An 18,056-nucleotide genomic window follows, 5' to 3' on the forward strand; every position below is an offset into this window, starting at 1 on the left:
AGTCACATCCATTTACATCGTAGGGGTGAGGCAGCACAGCGAGGTGGAGAACACGATTCCTGAAGGTGTCCACACCTCAATTATTCTTCCCCTTTGACCCTGTTCAGCCAGTGACTGCCCTTCAGGAAAATAATTCAGACTTCCTCTCCAAGTCCCTTCAACTCATCACCTCAATAACAGTGGTAGGAACTGAATAATAATTATGATTACTATTAATAATGTAATTGTGCTATATAATAAAAGGCTAATGTGCAAATCAACCGAACGATGGAACAACTGGTTGCTATGATGTGAACTAACCATGGGGCAGGGGGGCGGGGGGAGAAGGGAGATGCTCAACACAGAAGCTGTCCCCTGGTGGTCAGTGCGTTCCCACAGGGGGAGCGTAGCTCAGCCAGAAGCCCAGCTCACAGCTGACGAGTACAGCTGTGGTGGCAGGAGCCTCTCCCTCCTTCATGGCAGCACTAAGGATGTTCAACTGCTGGCTTAGGGGGAACAGGCCTAAGTTAGCAGTCGGACATCCCCCGAGGACTCCTGGATTGTGAGAGAGTGCAGACTGGGCTGAGGGACACCCCTAAGTGCATGAATTTCATGCACTAGCCCTCTAGTTGGTAATAAATAATTATTGACTTTTGTCCAATATGTCCCAATTATTGCACTAGCACTTTACATTTATTCTCACTGGGGCTCAAACAAATCCTAGAAGACTATGCTGTTAGTAGCCCAGCCAGTGTAGCTCAGTGGTTGAGTATCGACCTATGAACCAGGAGGTCATGGTTCGATTCCCAGAGAACATATCCAGGTTGTGGGCTCAATCCCCAGAGGCAGCCAATCAATGATTCTTCTCATTTATATTTCTATCTCTCCCTCTCCATTCCTCTCTAAAATCAATAAAAACATATTTTAAAAAAGAATATGGTGTTAGTATAATTCACCTTTTATAACTTAAAAAAAGGTTTATTTACTTATTTCAGAGAGAGGAAGGGAGAGGGAGAGAAGGATAGAAACATCAATGATAAGAGAGAATCATCAATCAGCTGCCTCCCACAACCTGGGCATGTGCCCTGACCGGGAATGGAACTGTGACCTCCTACTTCATAGGTTGATGCTCATTGAACCACACTGGCCGGGCCCCTTTTAGAACTTGAGGCCATGAAGGCTCCGAGGGGTGAGGTGCCCTGAGAGATCACAGAGCCGTAGGGAAGAAGAATGGGGTTCTGAATCCTAGATCACTCGGGGAGCTGTCCTTCACCGTGGTCAGGCTTCAGAGATGCCCTTGGCAATGAGACCTGAGGGTGTCCATCAAACGAAGTGTTTGTGTTGGGACAACAAAAATGAAATATTTGTCCTAGGCAAACAAGTGGACCTTTTCTTCACACCAACACAGAAGTTAATGCAAAATGTATCCGTGAGCTAAACGTAAGCGCTAATCCCAAAGGAATCTCAGGAGCAGACGTAGGGGTCCATCTTCACGACCAAACAGGGAGCAATCAGCCCCGGGCCTCGGAGGCACCACAGACCTGGCTGGCTCTGTCCATTTCACCCAGGACCTGGTTCTAAAGGGGAAGCTGGCGCATCGGCCTTTGCCAACAAACAAGACAGGAGGCTGTGGGGCCCAGGAACCGCCCAGCACCCCAGAATGGGCAGAGCGGCTGTGACGGCAGGGCCTGGAAGGCCGCCCTGGCCAGCTGCCTGCTCTCCCCGGGGCTCTGCCAGGGTGGAGCCAGCACTGGCCCTGGATGACAACCAGACATCCGATCGGGGACTGTTGAGATGGGACGGAGAACACAGCTTAACAGCCCAGCGTGGCGGGATTGTCACACGGCGGCACAAAAGAGGCAGAATTATTCCCGCGAAACCATGAAGGAATGTTATTGCCCGGTGACGTTATAAATCAACTTCTCTGTAAATGCAATAAAACAATTGTTTAGTCTGCATGATTCATACCACAAACCTTAGCATTCTGGGTTTTGATCTTATTGCCGCAATAAACTGTCTAGACGGCAATTAACAAACGGTTTTGCCTTCAGATGTTTGGAGGCCGGTACCTCGGGAATCGGCAATCACGAATCCGGGGCTTCATCCTGGCTCCCATTAATGATCAGGTTGGGGTGATGGGAAAAGCCCGAAATCTTGTCAGAATGAGCCTCCTAGACAACTCCTCTCCCCAGCTCCACGCTTCACCAGCTCATGCTGCCTTATAACTGGCAGGAAATCCAAATGTTCCGATTTTTCTTAAGCCTTGACTCGGGATTATATGTCCCTTTAGATTAGAAAGAGGTTGCCAGAAGTAACCTTAAAAGCTAGCAGCATGGAGAGTCTGAGCTGGACACCTAGGGTCCCATGAGGCCACAGGAAGAGACTGTATTGGACAGTGACCATCTGTGCCTTTCGAGGGCTCCCCAGGGGCGGTGCCCCACCCACAGGCTACCCAGTCAGTCTTCACGTGGTCCCACGAGGGTGCCACTGAGGCTGCCCAAGCTCTGAAAGAGAAGCCACTTGCCCGAGGGCCAGAGCTGATGGGAAAGGGCTGGGGATGCGTTCCACTGGCTCCCGAGCCCTCCTCTTCCCACAGGTCACATCTACACCCACGGAGAAGGGACACGAGGTTCCAAAGACCCGCATTTAAAATCCCCAGCCCAGGCTCTCATGTAGCGGATGCTCCTTTGCAAGCCCGCTTCCAAGCTGAGGGAGGAAGGGCCCTGTGCACGTGGAGAGGGATGAGGCCGTAGAGTTCCTGGTGAGAAAGAAAGACTGGAAACCAACTACGTGTCCACCAACAGGGAACTAAACAGTGCAGCGATGGGACAGACCCAAACTATAGAGCTATTCCGCCGTTTAGTTAAGGGGAAGGGGAAAGGGACAGGTCTATGTGAACTGCCATCCATTACAGGCCGACGGGAACAAGTTGTAAGACAAAACGCAGAAAACATAAACCAATGCCATGTATTCTTTATAGACGCTTATTTACACAGGGACGTGCAAGGAAAAAGCCCTGGAGACCTGGTTCCCATTGGGAGGGGGACAAAAAGAAATTGGGAGGAAGATCATCAAAGAGGGCTTTCGCTTTATCTGTAATGTTTTAGCTTTTTGCAAAGGATGTGCTCCTTCTTCCTTCCTACCTAACTCCCATATACTTATCCAATCATCTATCCATCCTTCCATGCAGCCATCCATCCACTCATCCATCCATCATCCCTTTATCTACCTACTCACCCATTCAGGCTGCCCTTGCCCGGTACTCTATGCCAGATTGTTGAGATTACAGAAGCCAATAGATCCCAGATTAGTTGGAAAGAAAACCAGGCCCCAGATGACAGGAAGTATTTGACCCTGAAGGGAACAGAGAGAGAAAACCTGGGAAAGTGTTTGGCTGCTGTCCCAGCCCTGGAGGCTGTTTAGGAAGTGACGTGATACCCACTCACCTCCTGGGCTCGGGGCTCTGGGAAGGAACACGGCTTGATCAACATCAGTAACAGCGTGAGGCTCCACCTTTGGACAAATGCTCCCACCGAGCAGAGAACAGAAGTGGGGCTCACGGGTGACAGTGTCACACTCTTCTAAACAAAAAGGGCTCCTCTGGCGTCTTCTCCGTCTTTTTCGCCCTTCCTTTGCCACCCCCTCACCTCCATTTTTTACCAAATACCGTCTGCCTGGGAGGAGACCTCGCAGGCCATGCTGGGGATGGCTGCCTTGTTTACAGAGAAAACAGACTCCTCGGAGTCCCAGGGTTTGGAAAGGAAGCTCTCCCAGGAAGAAATGCCAGGTTTGTCTTCTGCAGGGAGAGCAGTGGGGTGGGGCTGTCCTGTCCAGAAAAACCGACTCTTAAATGTCACAAAAATCATATACCTATGGATGAGGACAGCAGGGTGTGTGTGTGTGTGGGGGGAGGGCAGAGGGTGGAGTGGGGGCCAGGTGGAGGGAAGCTATGTGGGGGGAAAAAGGAGAAACAATTGTAATAATCTGAACAATAAAGATTTATTGAAAAAAAAATAACGTCCCTCCTGCCGACACCTCGATTGCAGAGGAGGAGTTTGTCCACAATCTTTGGCCTTGGCGCCAGGAGCCGCCATTTTTTCAACTTAGCCCTTAACCGGGCCTGGACCTTGGTCGCCAGTCCTGTCTCTGTGAGGCTTCCCTCGCTGAGCTGACTCAGGCCTCATCCTGTCCCCATGGTGAAGGCGCCCTCATCTCTGAGAGTAACACTGAGCCTTCTCCGCTTTACCCCACTGACCCCAGGCTGTCTGTCTAATTGTCAGCTTCATTCTCAGGGGACAGAGCAGGAAAGGCTGGTTCTAGTCTGAGGGAGGTGAGGGCCGAATGTGAAAGCCAGTCAGTAACGGGGAACCGTAATGGGAGGGCCCTTCTTCCTTTGCGATCTCAGCTGGAGGATGAGATGGTCAGAGCAGGCGTCTGGAGGTGGACCTTGTGTTTCCACCTGATCTTGGACAGCGTGCGCCCTGGTTTCCTCATCGCTAAATGGGGGGAAGACGTGCCCAAGGACAAGCGTTCCTCCAGAGTCGCGTTCACAAATCCATGCAGTTACCACCCACTTACCGCCTGCCCTTTGGCTGCATGCTGGGCTCAAGGGTTTGCCAACAAGGCCTCCCCCAGGAGCTGCAGGCTGCTGTCCTGTTAGAGGTGACACGTGGGAACAGATGAGAGATCCTCACACAAATGTAAAGGAGGTGATGTTGGCCAGCAATAAGTGCATCGAAGACATTGTGCTGGACATGACTCAGGGGAAGGGTAGCACTCTCACCAAGGTGGTCAGGGAAGGCTTCCTGGAGGAGGTTGCAGTGGAGCTAACACTGAATAACGAAGAACAGGCATGGGGACATCTTGGGAAACAGCAGCTGTGGGAGCAGGCACCACAGAGGCCCTGAAGAGGGAATAGCGGGGTTGGAGCTCTGCAGAGAAGCTCACATGATTGGTGTCCACACAGAAGGGAAAAGAGTAGGTGGTTTTGTTGTTCAGGTGTGTGTGTGTGTGTGTGTGTGTGTGTGTGTGTGTTAGGGAGGAGGAATTCTACTAAATAACACAATTAAAATTTATCACACTAAATATGGAGTTGCTTTTACAAAATTTCAGAGCTCAGAGCATACAGCAAATAATCTCTATTGTTTTAAAGACTATCCATGTCAAACTTCAATGATGATTTTAGAAAAAAGTGGACCTTTTATTGAAGTCAAAATACAACACTTATACTATGTAAATGTAAAGGGTCCAATGACATGAAAATAATGCAATGTACGAATTATATTAAATGAGTCTATATTTAGAAACTACTTGCGAAGCATTAGAATCTTAAACATGAGCCATTTGAGCATCGACTGAATAACAGGAGTTGGACTGGAAAGAAACCCAGATCAGTAGCGTAGAGAGACCCGGCCACACCCGTGCATGGTGGTGGGTGCTCAGGCCCGCGGCTCTGAAGATGAATTGACCCCGCACGGACCGTAGCCCTGAGCCTTCCCACATGACCTCCCTCCTCTGGGGGACCTGGTGCCCCAGGGGACCTGGTACTGTGGGCCTTCGGGGCTGTGCAGGGAACATTGTAGCAAAACGCCCACCTGGCGAAGGCTTGGGCGGGAACTGGACGCTGGGCGGCATTTGTCTGATGTGCTCCCTCTCTTAGCCCGGGAGCCGCTCCGCCCAGAGCGCCATCACCTTCCTGAGCTTTTCTCCTGGAAGAGCGCCTGCGCCCTCCACGGCCTCCGCCCTCCTCCTCCACCTTCCGGGCTGCGGGCTGCGCTTCTCATGGAGCAGCCCCGTGGCCTCACTGTGGCCTCCCCCCTCCGCCTGTCTCCGCCGGCTGCACTGCTCCCCAGGCGGGTCCCCAGCATCGAAGGGGCCTGGGATCCCGGCCTCATTGCTGGGCTGGGCTCAGGCTGTGAGGGCGCCTGGTCTGCGGGAGGCAGCACTTTGTCCCGAGAGCACGTCATTCAGTTCATTTTCTCCCAGTTTTCTGGGTACTTTCCCTTCTTCTCTTTCACCCACTTTCAAGTTGGGAGCCAAAATGAGACTCCAGATCGGCTTCCGAGGAGCGGCTGGGTGGTGCCCACCACCTGCTCCTCTCCCTCTGCCTCCAGGGGCGGCCTCCCCAGGACCTTCTGTCAGGAGCTGCATGGCCGCAGCCCGGCTTCCACCAGGGAGAGCGAGCGGCTCTCCTGTGCCTGCCCTGGGTGAGGCTCGCTCTCCTGATTCCCAGCTCCTCCTGCCACCGGGAAGGCTGACCTGTCCACAGAGGCCCCTGGGGCCGCCCTCGCTCTCTATGACGCCCTTTGTCGTGGTGTCGGTCACGTTCGCCCCTCTGTCGTGGCCATGTTGGGGCTGGAACAGAGGACCCAAGGGCCTCCCAGAGGGACTAAGAGCCTGCATTCGGCTGGGGAACTCTGGAGAGACTGGTCACTCTGGCAGGCCTTAGAGGCTCACGCCTTTTGTGTGACCCCGTTTGTCCCAGTAAAACCAGGTGTTGCTGATGGGGTGAGGCAGGGACCAGGCTCCTTCCCCTGGTGGTTTCCATCCTCAGCTCATGGCCCCCGGGCAGCCCTGGGGAGGGTCGCCTCCTCACCGAGTGGTCCTCAGCGTGTGCCTCCGCAGAGGAGGGCTGGCTTTGCCACCTTTTGCTCCTTCAAGTCCCTCCTCCCCTCCTAGTGCCTCTCACGGAGGGGGGCTGAGCCTCCTGTCAGTCCTCAGACTCTGCCAGGAGTGGTGGTTGGAGGGTTAAATGGACGAGTGACATAATCTGAGTGATGTTTAGAAACGGCGAGGAAGAGGGTTGGGGAAGGGGCCTGGAGGTCACTGCGGTTAGTGGTCCAGGCCCACTCAGTGGGAGTGGCAGGCCTAAGGAGGTGGACACAACTTGAAGGGGGCTGACTTCTGGAGGACAGGAGGTTAGTGAGGCACTTGGTGGCACCCAGTTACCATGTTGTGAAGGTTCAGTTTTAGAATAATCGATTGCTTCCAGTGTGTTTCCTGAACTTCCCATGCTCTGTACAACAGGAGGGCTCCCCAAGCCACACCAGGTCACCCTGAAGCACCTAGTTCAGCTAATCAGGGAGACTGGACCGATGCGCCCCACAGGAAACCTACCAGGAAGGCCACCCCACCAAGACTGGGAGACCTGGGAGATCTACCTGACACTCAAAAACAGATAGAGAGAGGCAGCCAAAATGAGATACAAAGAAACACACTCTAAACGAATAAACAGGAGAAATCCCAAGAAAACAAACTAAATGAAATGGAGGCAAGCAATCTACGTGACACAGAGTTAAAAGCAATGGTTGCCAGGATGCTTAAGAAACCAGTAGAAGAAGGGATGAACTCAGTGAGAACCTAGAGAGCAAATAAGTGTAAAAAAGGACATAGAAATCATAAAAAGAACCAGTCATAAATGAAGAATACAATATCTGAAATGAAGAATACACTAGAAGTAATCTATTTCAAATTAGATGAAGCAGAGGATCAAATCAATGATTTGGCAGACAAGTTAGCAGAAAACACCCAATCAGAGCAGGAAAAATAAAAAACAAATAAAACGAGGACTCTTTAAGGGACCTCTGTGACAACACCAAGTTGCGAAGAGACATATGAAAAGATGTTTGATGTCACTAATCATCAGAGAAATGCAAACTAAGACCTCGATGAGATATCACCTCACACCTGTCAGAATGGCTGTCATCAGTAAATCAAGAAACAACAAATGTTGGCAAGGATGCAGAGAAAAGGCAACCCAGGTACACTGTTGGGAATGCAGATTGATGCAGCCATTACGGAAAGCAGTATGAAGGTCCCTAAAGAAATTAAAAATGGAACTGCCTTATGATCTAGCAATTCCACTTCTAGGCATCTATCCAAAGAATTCCAAAACACTAATTCAAAAGGTTATATTCACCCCTACGTCCACAGCTGCGTTATTTATAATAGCCAAGATATGGAAACAGCCCAAGTGCCCATCTTCAGATGAGTGGATAAGAAAGCGGTGGTTAGTAAATACAATGGAATATTACTTGACCCTAAAAAAATCATGAAATCTTACCTCTTGCAACAGCATGGATGGATTTTATGCTAAGTGAAATTATTCAGGCAGAGAAAAACAAATACCATAGGATTTCACTTTTAAATGGGATCTAAAGAACAAAACAAAAAATAGAAACAGATTCATAGATACAGAAAATGGATTGATTGTAGCCAAATGGGAAGGGGATTGGGGACTGAGTGAAGAAAGTGAAGGGATTAAGAAGTAAAAATTGTCCTAGCTGGTGTTGCTCAGTGGATAGAGCACCAGCCTGATGACTGTAGGGTCCCTGGTTGGATTCCATTCAAGGGCACATACTCGAATTGTGGGCTCAATCCCCAGTAGGGACATGCAGGAGGAAGCTGACCAATGATACTCTCTCATCATTGATGTTTCTAACTCTCTCCCCTCCCTTCCTCTCTGAAATCAATAAAAATATGTTTTAAAAAAGAAGAAGCAAAAATTCATGGTATAAGTTAGGCCATACCACCTTGAAGGCACCTGAATGTTCAATTTGTGGTTTTAATTTGCATTTATTTTAAAAAATATATTTTTATTGATTTTTGAGAGAGAGTGGAAGGAAGATAGAGAGAGAGAAAGAAACATCCATTGGCTGCCTCCTGCACTTCCTGCGACTAAGCCTGAAACCCAGGCATGTGCCTTGACTGGGAAATAAAACAGCAACCTTTTGGTGCATGGGACAATGCCCAATCAACTGAGCCAAACCAGCCAGGGCTAATTTGCATTTCTTGATTATGAATGAGATTAATCATCACTTTATACATTTACTAGAAGCCTGGTGCATGAAATTCATGCACTGGGGCACTGGGGGGGGGGGGGGCAGTGTCCCTCAGCCCGGCCTGCACCCTCTTGTAGTCCGGGACCTCTCACTTTTTACTGCCCACCTGCTCACTGCCCCTTACCACTCGGCTCACTGCTCCCAGTGCTGCTGCACTCGCCAGCCATGAGCCCGGCTTCTGGATGAGCAGTGCTCCCCCTGTGGGAGTGCACTGACCACCAGGGAGCAGCTCCTGCATTGAGTGTCTGCCCCCTGGTGGTCAGTGTGCATCATAGTGACTGGTCATTCTGGTCCTTTAGCTGTAATGGTCATTTAGGTTTTTATTATATAGACTAGAGGCCTGGTGCATGAAATTCATGCATGGGGGATATGTGTTCCTCAGCCCAGCCCGCACCCTCTCCAATATGGGACCTCTTGAGGGATGTCCAACTGCCCGTTTAGGCACAATTCCAGTGCAATTGGGCCTAAATGAGCAGTCAGACATTCCTCTCACAATCCAGGACTGCTGGTGCCAACCACTGGCATGCCTGCCTGCCTAATTGCCCCTACTGCTTCTGTCTGCCACCCTGATCACCCCTTAACCACTCCCCTGCCAGCCTGATCAATGCCTAACTGCTCCCCTGTTGGCCTGATTGCCCCTAACTGCCCTTCTCTACAGGCCTGGGTCCCCCCCCCCCCCCCCCCCTGCAACTTCTCTCCCTGCTGGCCTGGTTTTCCCTAACTGCCCTTCCTTGCAGGCCTGGTTCCCCCCAACTTCCCTCCCCTGCAGGCCTGGTCCCTCCCAAATACCCTCCCCGGCTGGCCTGATTGCCCACAACTGCCCTCCCCTGCAGGCCATCTTGTGGTGGCCATCTTGTGTCCACATGGGGGCAGTCATCTTTGACCACATGGGGGCGGCCATCTTGTGGGTTGGAGTGATGGTCAATTTGCATATTACTCTTTCATTAGATAGGATTGGGCATTCATGCTTCCTCTTTTGTGAAATGTCCACTAAAGTATTTTGATCTCATTGGTTGATTATTACTTTTTTTTTTTTTTAAGAATGTTTATTGATTTTTAGAGAGAGAGGTAGGAAAAGAAACATTGATGTGAGAGCACATCTATTGATTAATGGGCTACCTCCTACACTCCTTCCACCAAGAAGCGAGCCACCTGGGCATGTACCCTGAGCAGCAATCGAACCAGCAACCCTTTGGTATATGGGATGATGCTCAACCCACTGAGCACAGCTGCCGGGGCCATTGGTTGGTTCTTGCATGTGACCAGGGACTAAACCCACAACCTTGGTGGGTCAGGGGGATGCTCTAACCCACTGAGCTACCTGGCTAGGACTCTCCCAACCTGTTTTTCCATGGGCGTTTCCTTGGTTCTTGGCCATTTGCTCAGCCATAAAAACTTTAGAGTCAGCTTGTTAAATTCCTGAAAAACCTGACTCTGCAGGTTGAGTCCATTTTGGCAAGTTATATTTTTCTAAGAATTCATTCATTTATTTATCTAAGTTTCCAAATTTATTGTCATATTGTGGGATCTGGGGCAGCCCTTCTAATCAAACACATTGATATATTTGCAAAAATATCCTTGCATTTAAAAAATTTGCTGCATATGTACAGTCTCTTAACATTTATTTGTGCTATTTTGTTTTTTCCTTTATATTTTAGGTGAATGTTTATCAATTTTATTAGACTTTCAATTCTTGCCTGGGTTGGTTCTTTGTTTTGTATCCCTGTTTTCTATCTTGTTAATTTCTGCCTTTGTTTTTATTATTTCCTTCCTCTGCTTTTAAGGATGTTATTCTTTTTTTTTTTTTTTTTAAATATATTTTATTGATTTTACACAGAGAGGAATGGAGAGGGATAGAGAGTTAGAAACATTGATGAGAGAGAAACATCGACCAGCTGCCTCTTGCACACCTCCCACTGGGATGTGCCTGCAACCAAGGTACGTGTCCTTGACCGGAATCGAATCCGGGAGCTTTCAGTTCGCAGGCCGATGCTCTATCCACTGAGCCAAACCGGTTTCAGTCAAGGATGTTATTCTACTGATACTTTTTTGATTTCTTACGTTGGATGACAGGCTAATAATTTTCATCCTTATTCTTTTCAAATGTAAGCATTTAAGTTCCTAGGTACTGCCTAGTTGCATATCATAAGTGTTGTGTAGCATATTATTGCTGTTACAATACCTTCAAAATTCAATAAGAACTTCTCCTTTTAGCCATGATTTTTTAAAAAATGTGACTTAAACTTTCCAAATGTGTGGGTTTCTCAAGTCACCTTTTTATTATAGATTTCTCACATTGTAAACAGAGGACATGGTGTAAATGTTACCCAAACTTGAAAATGGATGAGGTGAGCTTTATTCTTAGGGTAAAAAATACAAAATAACATCATTTCTTTTCATAATATACTTGTTAAGTGGCTCAGTTGGTTAAAGTGTCATCCCACGTATCATAAGGTTGTGGGTTCGATTCCCAGTCAGGGCACATACCTGGGCTTTGTGTCCCATCCTTGATTGGGGTGTATGTGGAAGGTTGCTGGCTGATGGATGTTTCTCAGATCAAAGTTTCTCCCTCTCTCTCTGTCTCTCTTTTTCCCTTCCTCTCTCTAAAAATCAATAAACACATCCTCGGGTGAGGATAAAAACCATGCAGGAAAACGATAAAGTCCGACTTCAGGCTGGGGGTTCTCCGGGGAGGCAGCAGGGAATGAGGTCAGAGGGTGGAAGGGACGCTTGCTCTATCTGTATAATTTTTTCTCTCCTCTTAAACACTATAGTAAAAAGATTTGAAAGTAATTTAGTGAATTACACAAGGCCTTCTCGGAAATTCCTGGGGCTGGATGTGTTTCAGAATTTAGAATTTTCTAGATCTTAGGGAGACCATATGGAGCACATTCCTATACTACACAATCCCAGTGGGAACCGGGGCAGCCCTTCTAATCAAACACATTGATATATTTGCAGTAAGATGTCTGTGTTGTATTACAAAGTAGGTGAAATATTCGGGCTGCGCACAGCATTTGGTTTCCAGAGTGTGAATGGGTTTTTTTGTGTGTGTGTGGTTTTTTTTTTAAAATATATATTTTATTGATTTTTCACAGAGAGGAAGAGAGAGGGATAGAGAGTTAGAAACATCAATGAGAGAGAATCACCGATCAGCTGCCTCTTGCACACCCTCCACCGGGAATGTGCCCGCAACCAAGGTACATGCCCTTGCCCGGAATCGAACCTGGAACCTTTCAGTCCACAGGCTCTATCCACTGAGCCAAACCGGTCCCAGCCAGAGTATGAATGTTTTGCGAACACAGAAAAAGAAGCGTGGACTTGTAGATATTACCATGTATTACATCTGGATGGTGTGAAACAGGTCTGTTACTTTATTAGTTTGTTCTTTGAATATTTGAAGTACGTCCAAATGTAAGGTTATTAAAACTTCTCTTAAGCCTGGCCAGTGTGGCTCAATAGTTGAGCGTTGACCCGTGAACCAAGAGGTCACCAGTTCAATTCCCAGTCAGAGCATATACCCGGGGTTGTAGGTTCAGTCCCCGGTAGGGGGCGTGTAGGAGGCGGCCCATCAGTGTTTCTTTCTTATTATGTTTCTATCTCTCTATCCCTCTATACTCCTCTTCCTTCCTCTCTCTAAAAATCAATAAAAGTCTATTTATTTAAAAATAAAACTTTTTTTAAGACAGTGGTTCTCAACCTTTCTAATGCCGTGACCCTTTAATACAGTTCCTAATGTTGTGGTGACCCCCAGCCATAAAATTATTTTCGTTGCTACTTCATAACTATAATTTTGCTACTGTTAATGAATCTTAATATAAATATCTATGTTTTCTGATGGCCTTAGGCTTTACAGCAGTGGTTCTCAACCTGTGGGTGGAGGCTTTAAGCAATGTGGGTTTTCAAATGAAAAAACAATGATGGAAAAAGGGGTGACATCCAAATGCAACCTGTAAAGTGGTGAGGAGAATTTTATCAACATGAATTTCTTCATTTTGACAAATGTACCCGGATAATGTTAACCTTAGGGAAGCTAGTTGAAGGCGTAGGGGAACTTGGTACTATCTTAGCAACTTTTCTACAATTTATTGCAAAACAACAACAACATTTTTTTGAAAGAGAGACACCATTTAGCGTTGGCAAGGGTACAGATGTAAGTGCCCCAGGTCTCACGTGCTGGATGGTGAGAAGGCCTAGTGATTAAAGCTTTTGAGGGCATATTAGCTTCCTGGGGCCACTGTGACACGTGACCACAGATGGGGTGGTTTAGAACAGCCCCATGTCCTGGAGGCTGGTCGTCCACAATCATGGTGTCAGCAGGCCAGGCGCTGAGGGTCTAGGGAGGACCCTGCCTCCCTCTTCCAGGTCCTGGGGCTCTTGGTAGTTCCGCTGCCCCGTGGCTCCCAGCAACATCACTCCGATCTCCACCTCTGTCTTCATGGGTCGTCTCTCCCTCCGTCTGTGTTTCTTCTCTTCTTACCGGACACTGGCTGCCGGGTTCAGAATGTGGTCACCTCCTGAGGTCCAGGGAGGAGAAGCTGGTCACCCCAGCATCATTCCAGGCACCCAGTGGTCCCTGGGGGCTGGCTGCCACCATCCTGGACAGTCAGATTTCAGAACGCTTCCCTCAGTGTGGAAAGTTCTAATGGGCATTATGACGGTCCACCTCGTTTTGTAGGATTTCCGCCTGGGGAAGACATTCTTATGCTTTAAGCACACAGAGCTGTCCAGGGGAAGGTAATTGAGTGGATAAGTGTGATTCCAAGCTTATCATTCCACAGACCCTCCTCACCTACCCTTCCCACCCCACATCCTTTCACCCATGCAGACGTCCCCAGTAGATCCTGTGTCCCGTGTTCTGGACAAACTGGTTTAGGAAGCCAAGATGGGGAGCCCAGTCTTGCAGGCGGGGCCCTGTCTTTGTGTGGCCGTAACGAGGTTATTTATGGGGGCTGGAGACGACCCGGGAAGATGAAAGGTTTGGTGGTAAAGGAAAGCAGAAGCTGAGAGAAGCAGGTTTCTCCTCAGAGCAATGACCGCGCAGATAGGATAAATCATCGGACCATTAAACCTTCACGGAGAGTGCTCGTAAACCTGCTGGGCCCACAGAGCATGCTCTCCCGAGCGGCCCATCTCCCCCCCGCCCCTTTCCTCAAACCAGCACCAGTCCCATTCACCCTCCTGGACTCGCCGCCAGGACACCGAACCGGAAAATCATGTCCAACGTCATTCCTTGGGTGGCCAAGCATCCCTGCTTGCAGAGTTTCCTGAGACTCAAGTTCTTCGGGGCTAAGTCCCAGCACACCCAGACGAGGGGTCACCCTATGTCCCCTGGACCTCGGGGATCAGCAGAGCCTGCGGCTCAGAGGGCAGGCTTTTATTTTTTTCATATTGAGCTCTCTCTCCTGACGCTCAGGCAAGATCCTCTTCACTCACTTTTTCTCCTTTAATCCTCACAACCAAATGGGGGCTGTGTCATGGTTGTTCCTGATGGACAGGTGTCGGACAGGTGACAGAACAGGCCCAGGGCGCTGACGTGACTTGCCCAGATCATCCACTCTGCTGGTGCTGCGTCTCCACAGCCCATGCTCTGACCGGCTCTCCTTCTCCTTCTTTTTTACTCTGCCTCCTGAACAAATGGGAATTTCTGGGGTTTCTAGAAGCTTCCCACAAGAAGCAAGCCTCCTTTCCTTGTTCCCCAGAGGGGTCGGACTTCCGGCTGCACTGCGTGTTAAAAAGTCAAGTCCTGTCGTCTATAACTGTCTGGACCTCTTCATTGGCAAAGGCCGAGTTGGAAGGACGGCCAATACATCACTCAGGGATGCTCATTGGCTGTGGCTGCCAGAACCCCTCACCACCAGGAGCCCTCAGACAGGATGAGGTGAGATTTCCCCGCCAAACCCAGAAACTATCAGAGCAGAGCACTGGCTTCCCCCAGGTTCTCCCTAGAGGAGGAGGGAAAGCATCGGCCTGCCCATCGATCACTTTTATGGAGGCTTCCCGCGTGCCAGGCACGGCCTTTTTTCACTCATGTCTCACGTCTCACTATCTGTGAAACAGATAAAGCTGTTATTCCAGCTCAGAGAGGAAACTGAGGTGTGGGGCACTTCCGTGCATCCAGAGCAGCGGCTGTCCATTGGGGCAGGGTCTGGGGCATTTTTTGTTCTCACAATTTGGAGGTGCTGCTGGCATCCAGTGGGTGGGGGGTGCTGCCAAACAGTCCCCAACACACCAAGCAGCCCCCTCTCCACCAACAAAGAGTGATCAGGACGCAGATGTCCACAGTGCTGAGGCGGAGAGATCCACCTCTAAACCAAGAGGAGGCCTGAGGTACCCTCTCACCCCAGAGCTTGAGGGGTTCACCTATCGTCCCACACCTGGCAAGAAGCAGAGTAATGGAGAAACCAAGATGGCGGCATAGGGTAGACACCCGAATGCAGCCTACCACAACAAATTTGAATTTAGAACCGAAAAACAGGGGAAACATCACCCTGAAGTGCCGGACAGCTGGCTGAGAGGAGGCTCTACCATCTGGGAAGGAGAAAGAAGGCGTGCTGAACCTCAGGAACTGTGAAGGTGCGGAGAACTGTGTGCGAGAAAAGGCGGCCGTAGAGCTCGCTGCCGGCTTGCTTGTGGAGTGCGGAGAGGGCGGGCTGAGTTTGCTACCGGCTTACTCCTTGTGCGCAGAGAGGGCGGACAGCTAATGCGCGGCTGGCTTTCTTGTTCCGGAGGAAAACAGAACCACCCTATTGTGCTGATAGATGGCCCCAGACAGGGAGAGGCCAGACTGTCAGGCAGTGGGCAGAGATCTCTCGGAGGTGTGTGAAGCCAGTGGCCATTACTGCAGGACTCAGAAACCAGACCCTCGGAGGGAGGGGCTGAATAGAGCTTATCTGCACCACTCAAGACCCCACCCTATCCAAGTGGAGCACAGAAGCCCTCCCAGTGGCTAGGACTCTCCTAGGGAGGGGCAGACAGGAATCTAAAGCTTGTCTGCAACCAATTCTGCGGGATTCAACAAAGCTTGTCTGTGCCATCCCAAAACTCCACCCCATTCAAGCAGAATACAGAAATTCTCCTAGCTGAGACACTTTTGATCTTCATAGCCAATTGGCTTGGAGATTCCCAGTGATACCAACAACAAGCAAGGCTTAACAACAAGACTGAACGCACAGCCCACAAAGGGCTACACCAAGACTGTCCACCTCAGGTAACTGGGAGGCTGACTCACTGAATCATATAGGACACCTTAGCACACAAAGCCACCCTACCAACTCAGGGAAGCTGTGAAAATGCCGAGACAAGGAAATAGATCACAAACAAAAGAAATGGAGGAAAAGAAGAGACTGGATATAGAGTTCAAAACCATGCTTATAAGGTTTTTCAAGAATTTCCTAGAAAAGGTCGATAAGACCTATGAGGAGATGAAAAGGGATCAACAAGAACTAATAAGGGATCAACAAGAAATAATAAGGGATCAACAAGAAATAAAAAATACATTATCTGAAATAAAAAATATTATACAGAGTCCTAAAAACAGAATGAAAGATCGCAAGAATCAAGTCAAAGAATTGGAACATAAAGAGCCAGAAGACACTCCTCCGCAGAAGCGAGAAGACAAGAGAATCCAGAAAGTTAAAGATAATGTAAGAAATCTCTGGGACAACTTCAAGCGAACTGACATCAGAATTATGGGGGTCCCAATAGATGAGAGAGAGCAAGATATCAAAAACATACTAAAAGAAATAGTGACAGAAAACTTCCCCCACCTGGTGAAAGAATTAGACTTACAAGTCCAGGAAGCGCACAGAACTCCAAACAAAAGGAATCCAAAGAGGACCACACCACGACAAATCATAATTAAAATTCCAAGAGCAAAAGACAAAGAGAGAATATTAAAAGCAGCAAGAGAAAAACAGGTAGTAACCTATAAAGGAGCACCCATACGATTGTCAGCTGATTTCTCAACAGAAACCATGTAGGCCAGACAGGAATGGCAAGAAATATTCAAGGTGATGAATAGCAAGAACCTACAGCCAAAAATAATCTACCCAGCAAAGCTATCACTCAGAATCCAAGGCCAGATAAAGAGCTTCACTAATAAAAAAAAGCTAAAGGAGTTCATCACCGCCAAACCAGAATTATATGAATTGCTGAAGGGGGTTCTTTCGGAAGAGAAAGTAAATAAAGATAAAAACTATGAACAACAAATACATAACTATCAACAAGGGAATCTAAAAACCAAGGGAATTAAAAAAAAAAATCGGATGAACAATATTAACTGGTGAATATAATAGAATCAGAGGTATGGAAGGGTAGTGAATTGATGATTCTCGGGGAAAAGGGGAGAGGGGGGTATGGGAAGAGACTGAACATAAACTGTGCACCTATGGATGAGGACAATGGGGGGTGGGGAAAGGGCAGAGGGTGGGGTGGGAACCTGGTGGAGGAGAGCAATGGGTGGTGGTGGGGGGAATGAGGAACATTTGTAATAATATGAACAATAAAGATTTATTTTTAAAAAATAAATAAAAATCTGAAAAAAAAAAAAAAAGAAGCAGAGAAGTGATTATGCTTTTTGCCCTCACCTTCCCACACTTGGGGGAACCTTTGCTGAAAAGTCAGCTTGGAAGGTGCAGACTTTGTGTCTGTTTGATGCTGGAACAGTGCTGGGCATAAAACAGGTGCCCAGGAAATATCTGTTGAATGAATGGATGAATGGATGGATGGATGGGTGAATGAATGAATATTAAGTGCCATTCACTGGGGGTTTTCTGTCTGCCTGATCCTTTGCAAAACATTATTAGCATCCTCTCATTCAACCTTCAGAACCACCCCAGAGATAGCCACTGCCACTCCCAGTCTTAGTTTACAGACTAGGACAGTGGTCGGCAAACTCATTAGTCAACAGAGCCAAATATTGACAGTACAGCAATTGAAATTTCTTTGGAGAGCCAAATTTTTTAAACTTAACTTCTTCTAACGCCACTTCTTCAAAATAGACTCTCCCAGGCTATGGTATTTTGTGGAAGAGCCACACTCAAGGGGCCAAAGAGATGCACGTGGCTCGCGAGCCACAGTTTGCTGACCACTGGACTAGGAGACCAGGTGGGCGGGCACCGAGAGGGGAGGTCCCATGCCAGGCTTACCCGCTGGACAGTGACTGAGTAGGTCTCTAGGTAAGGTGATAAGACATTCCACTTTTGGCGGAACAGTCCCGATCTTTAACAATTTGTC

Source organism: Pipistrellus kuhlii, unplaced genomic scaffold (assembly GCF_014108245.1).
Source record: "Pipistrellus kuhlii isolate mPipKuh1 unplaced genomic scaffold, mPipKuh1.p scaffold_m20_p_6, whole genome shotgun sequence".
NCBI lineage: Eukaryota > Metazoa > Chordata > Mammalia > Chiroptera > Vespertilionidae > Pipistrellus > Pipistrellus kuhlii.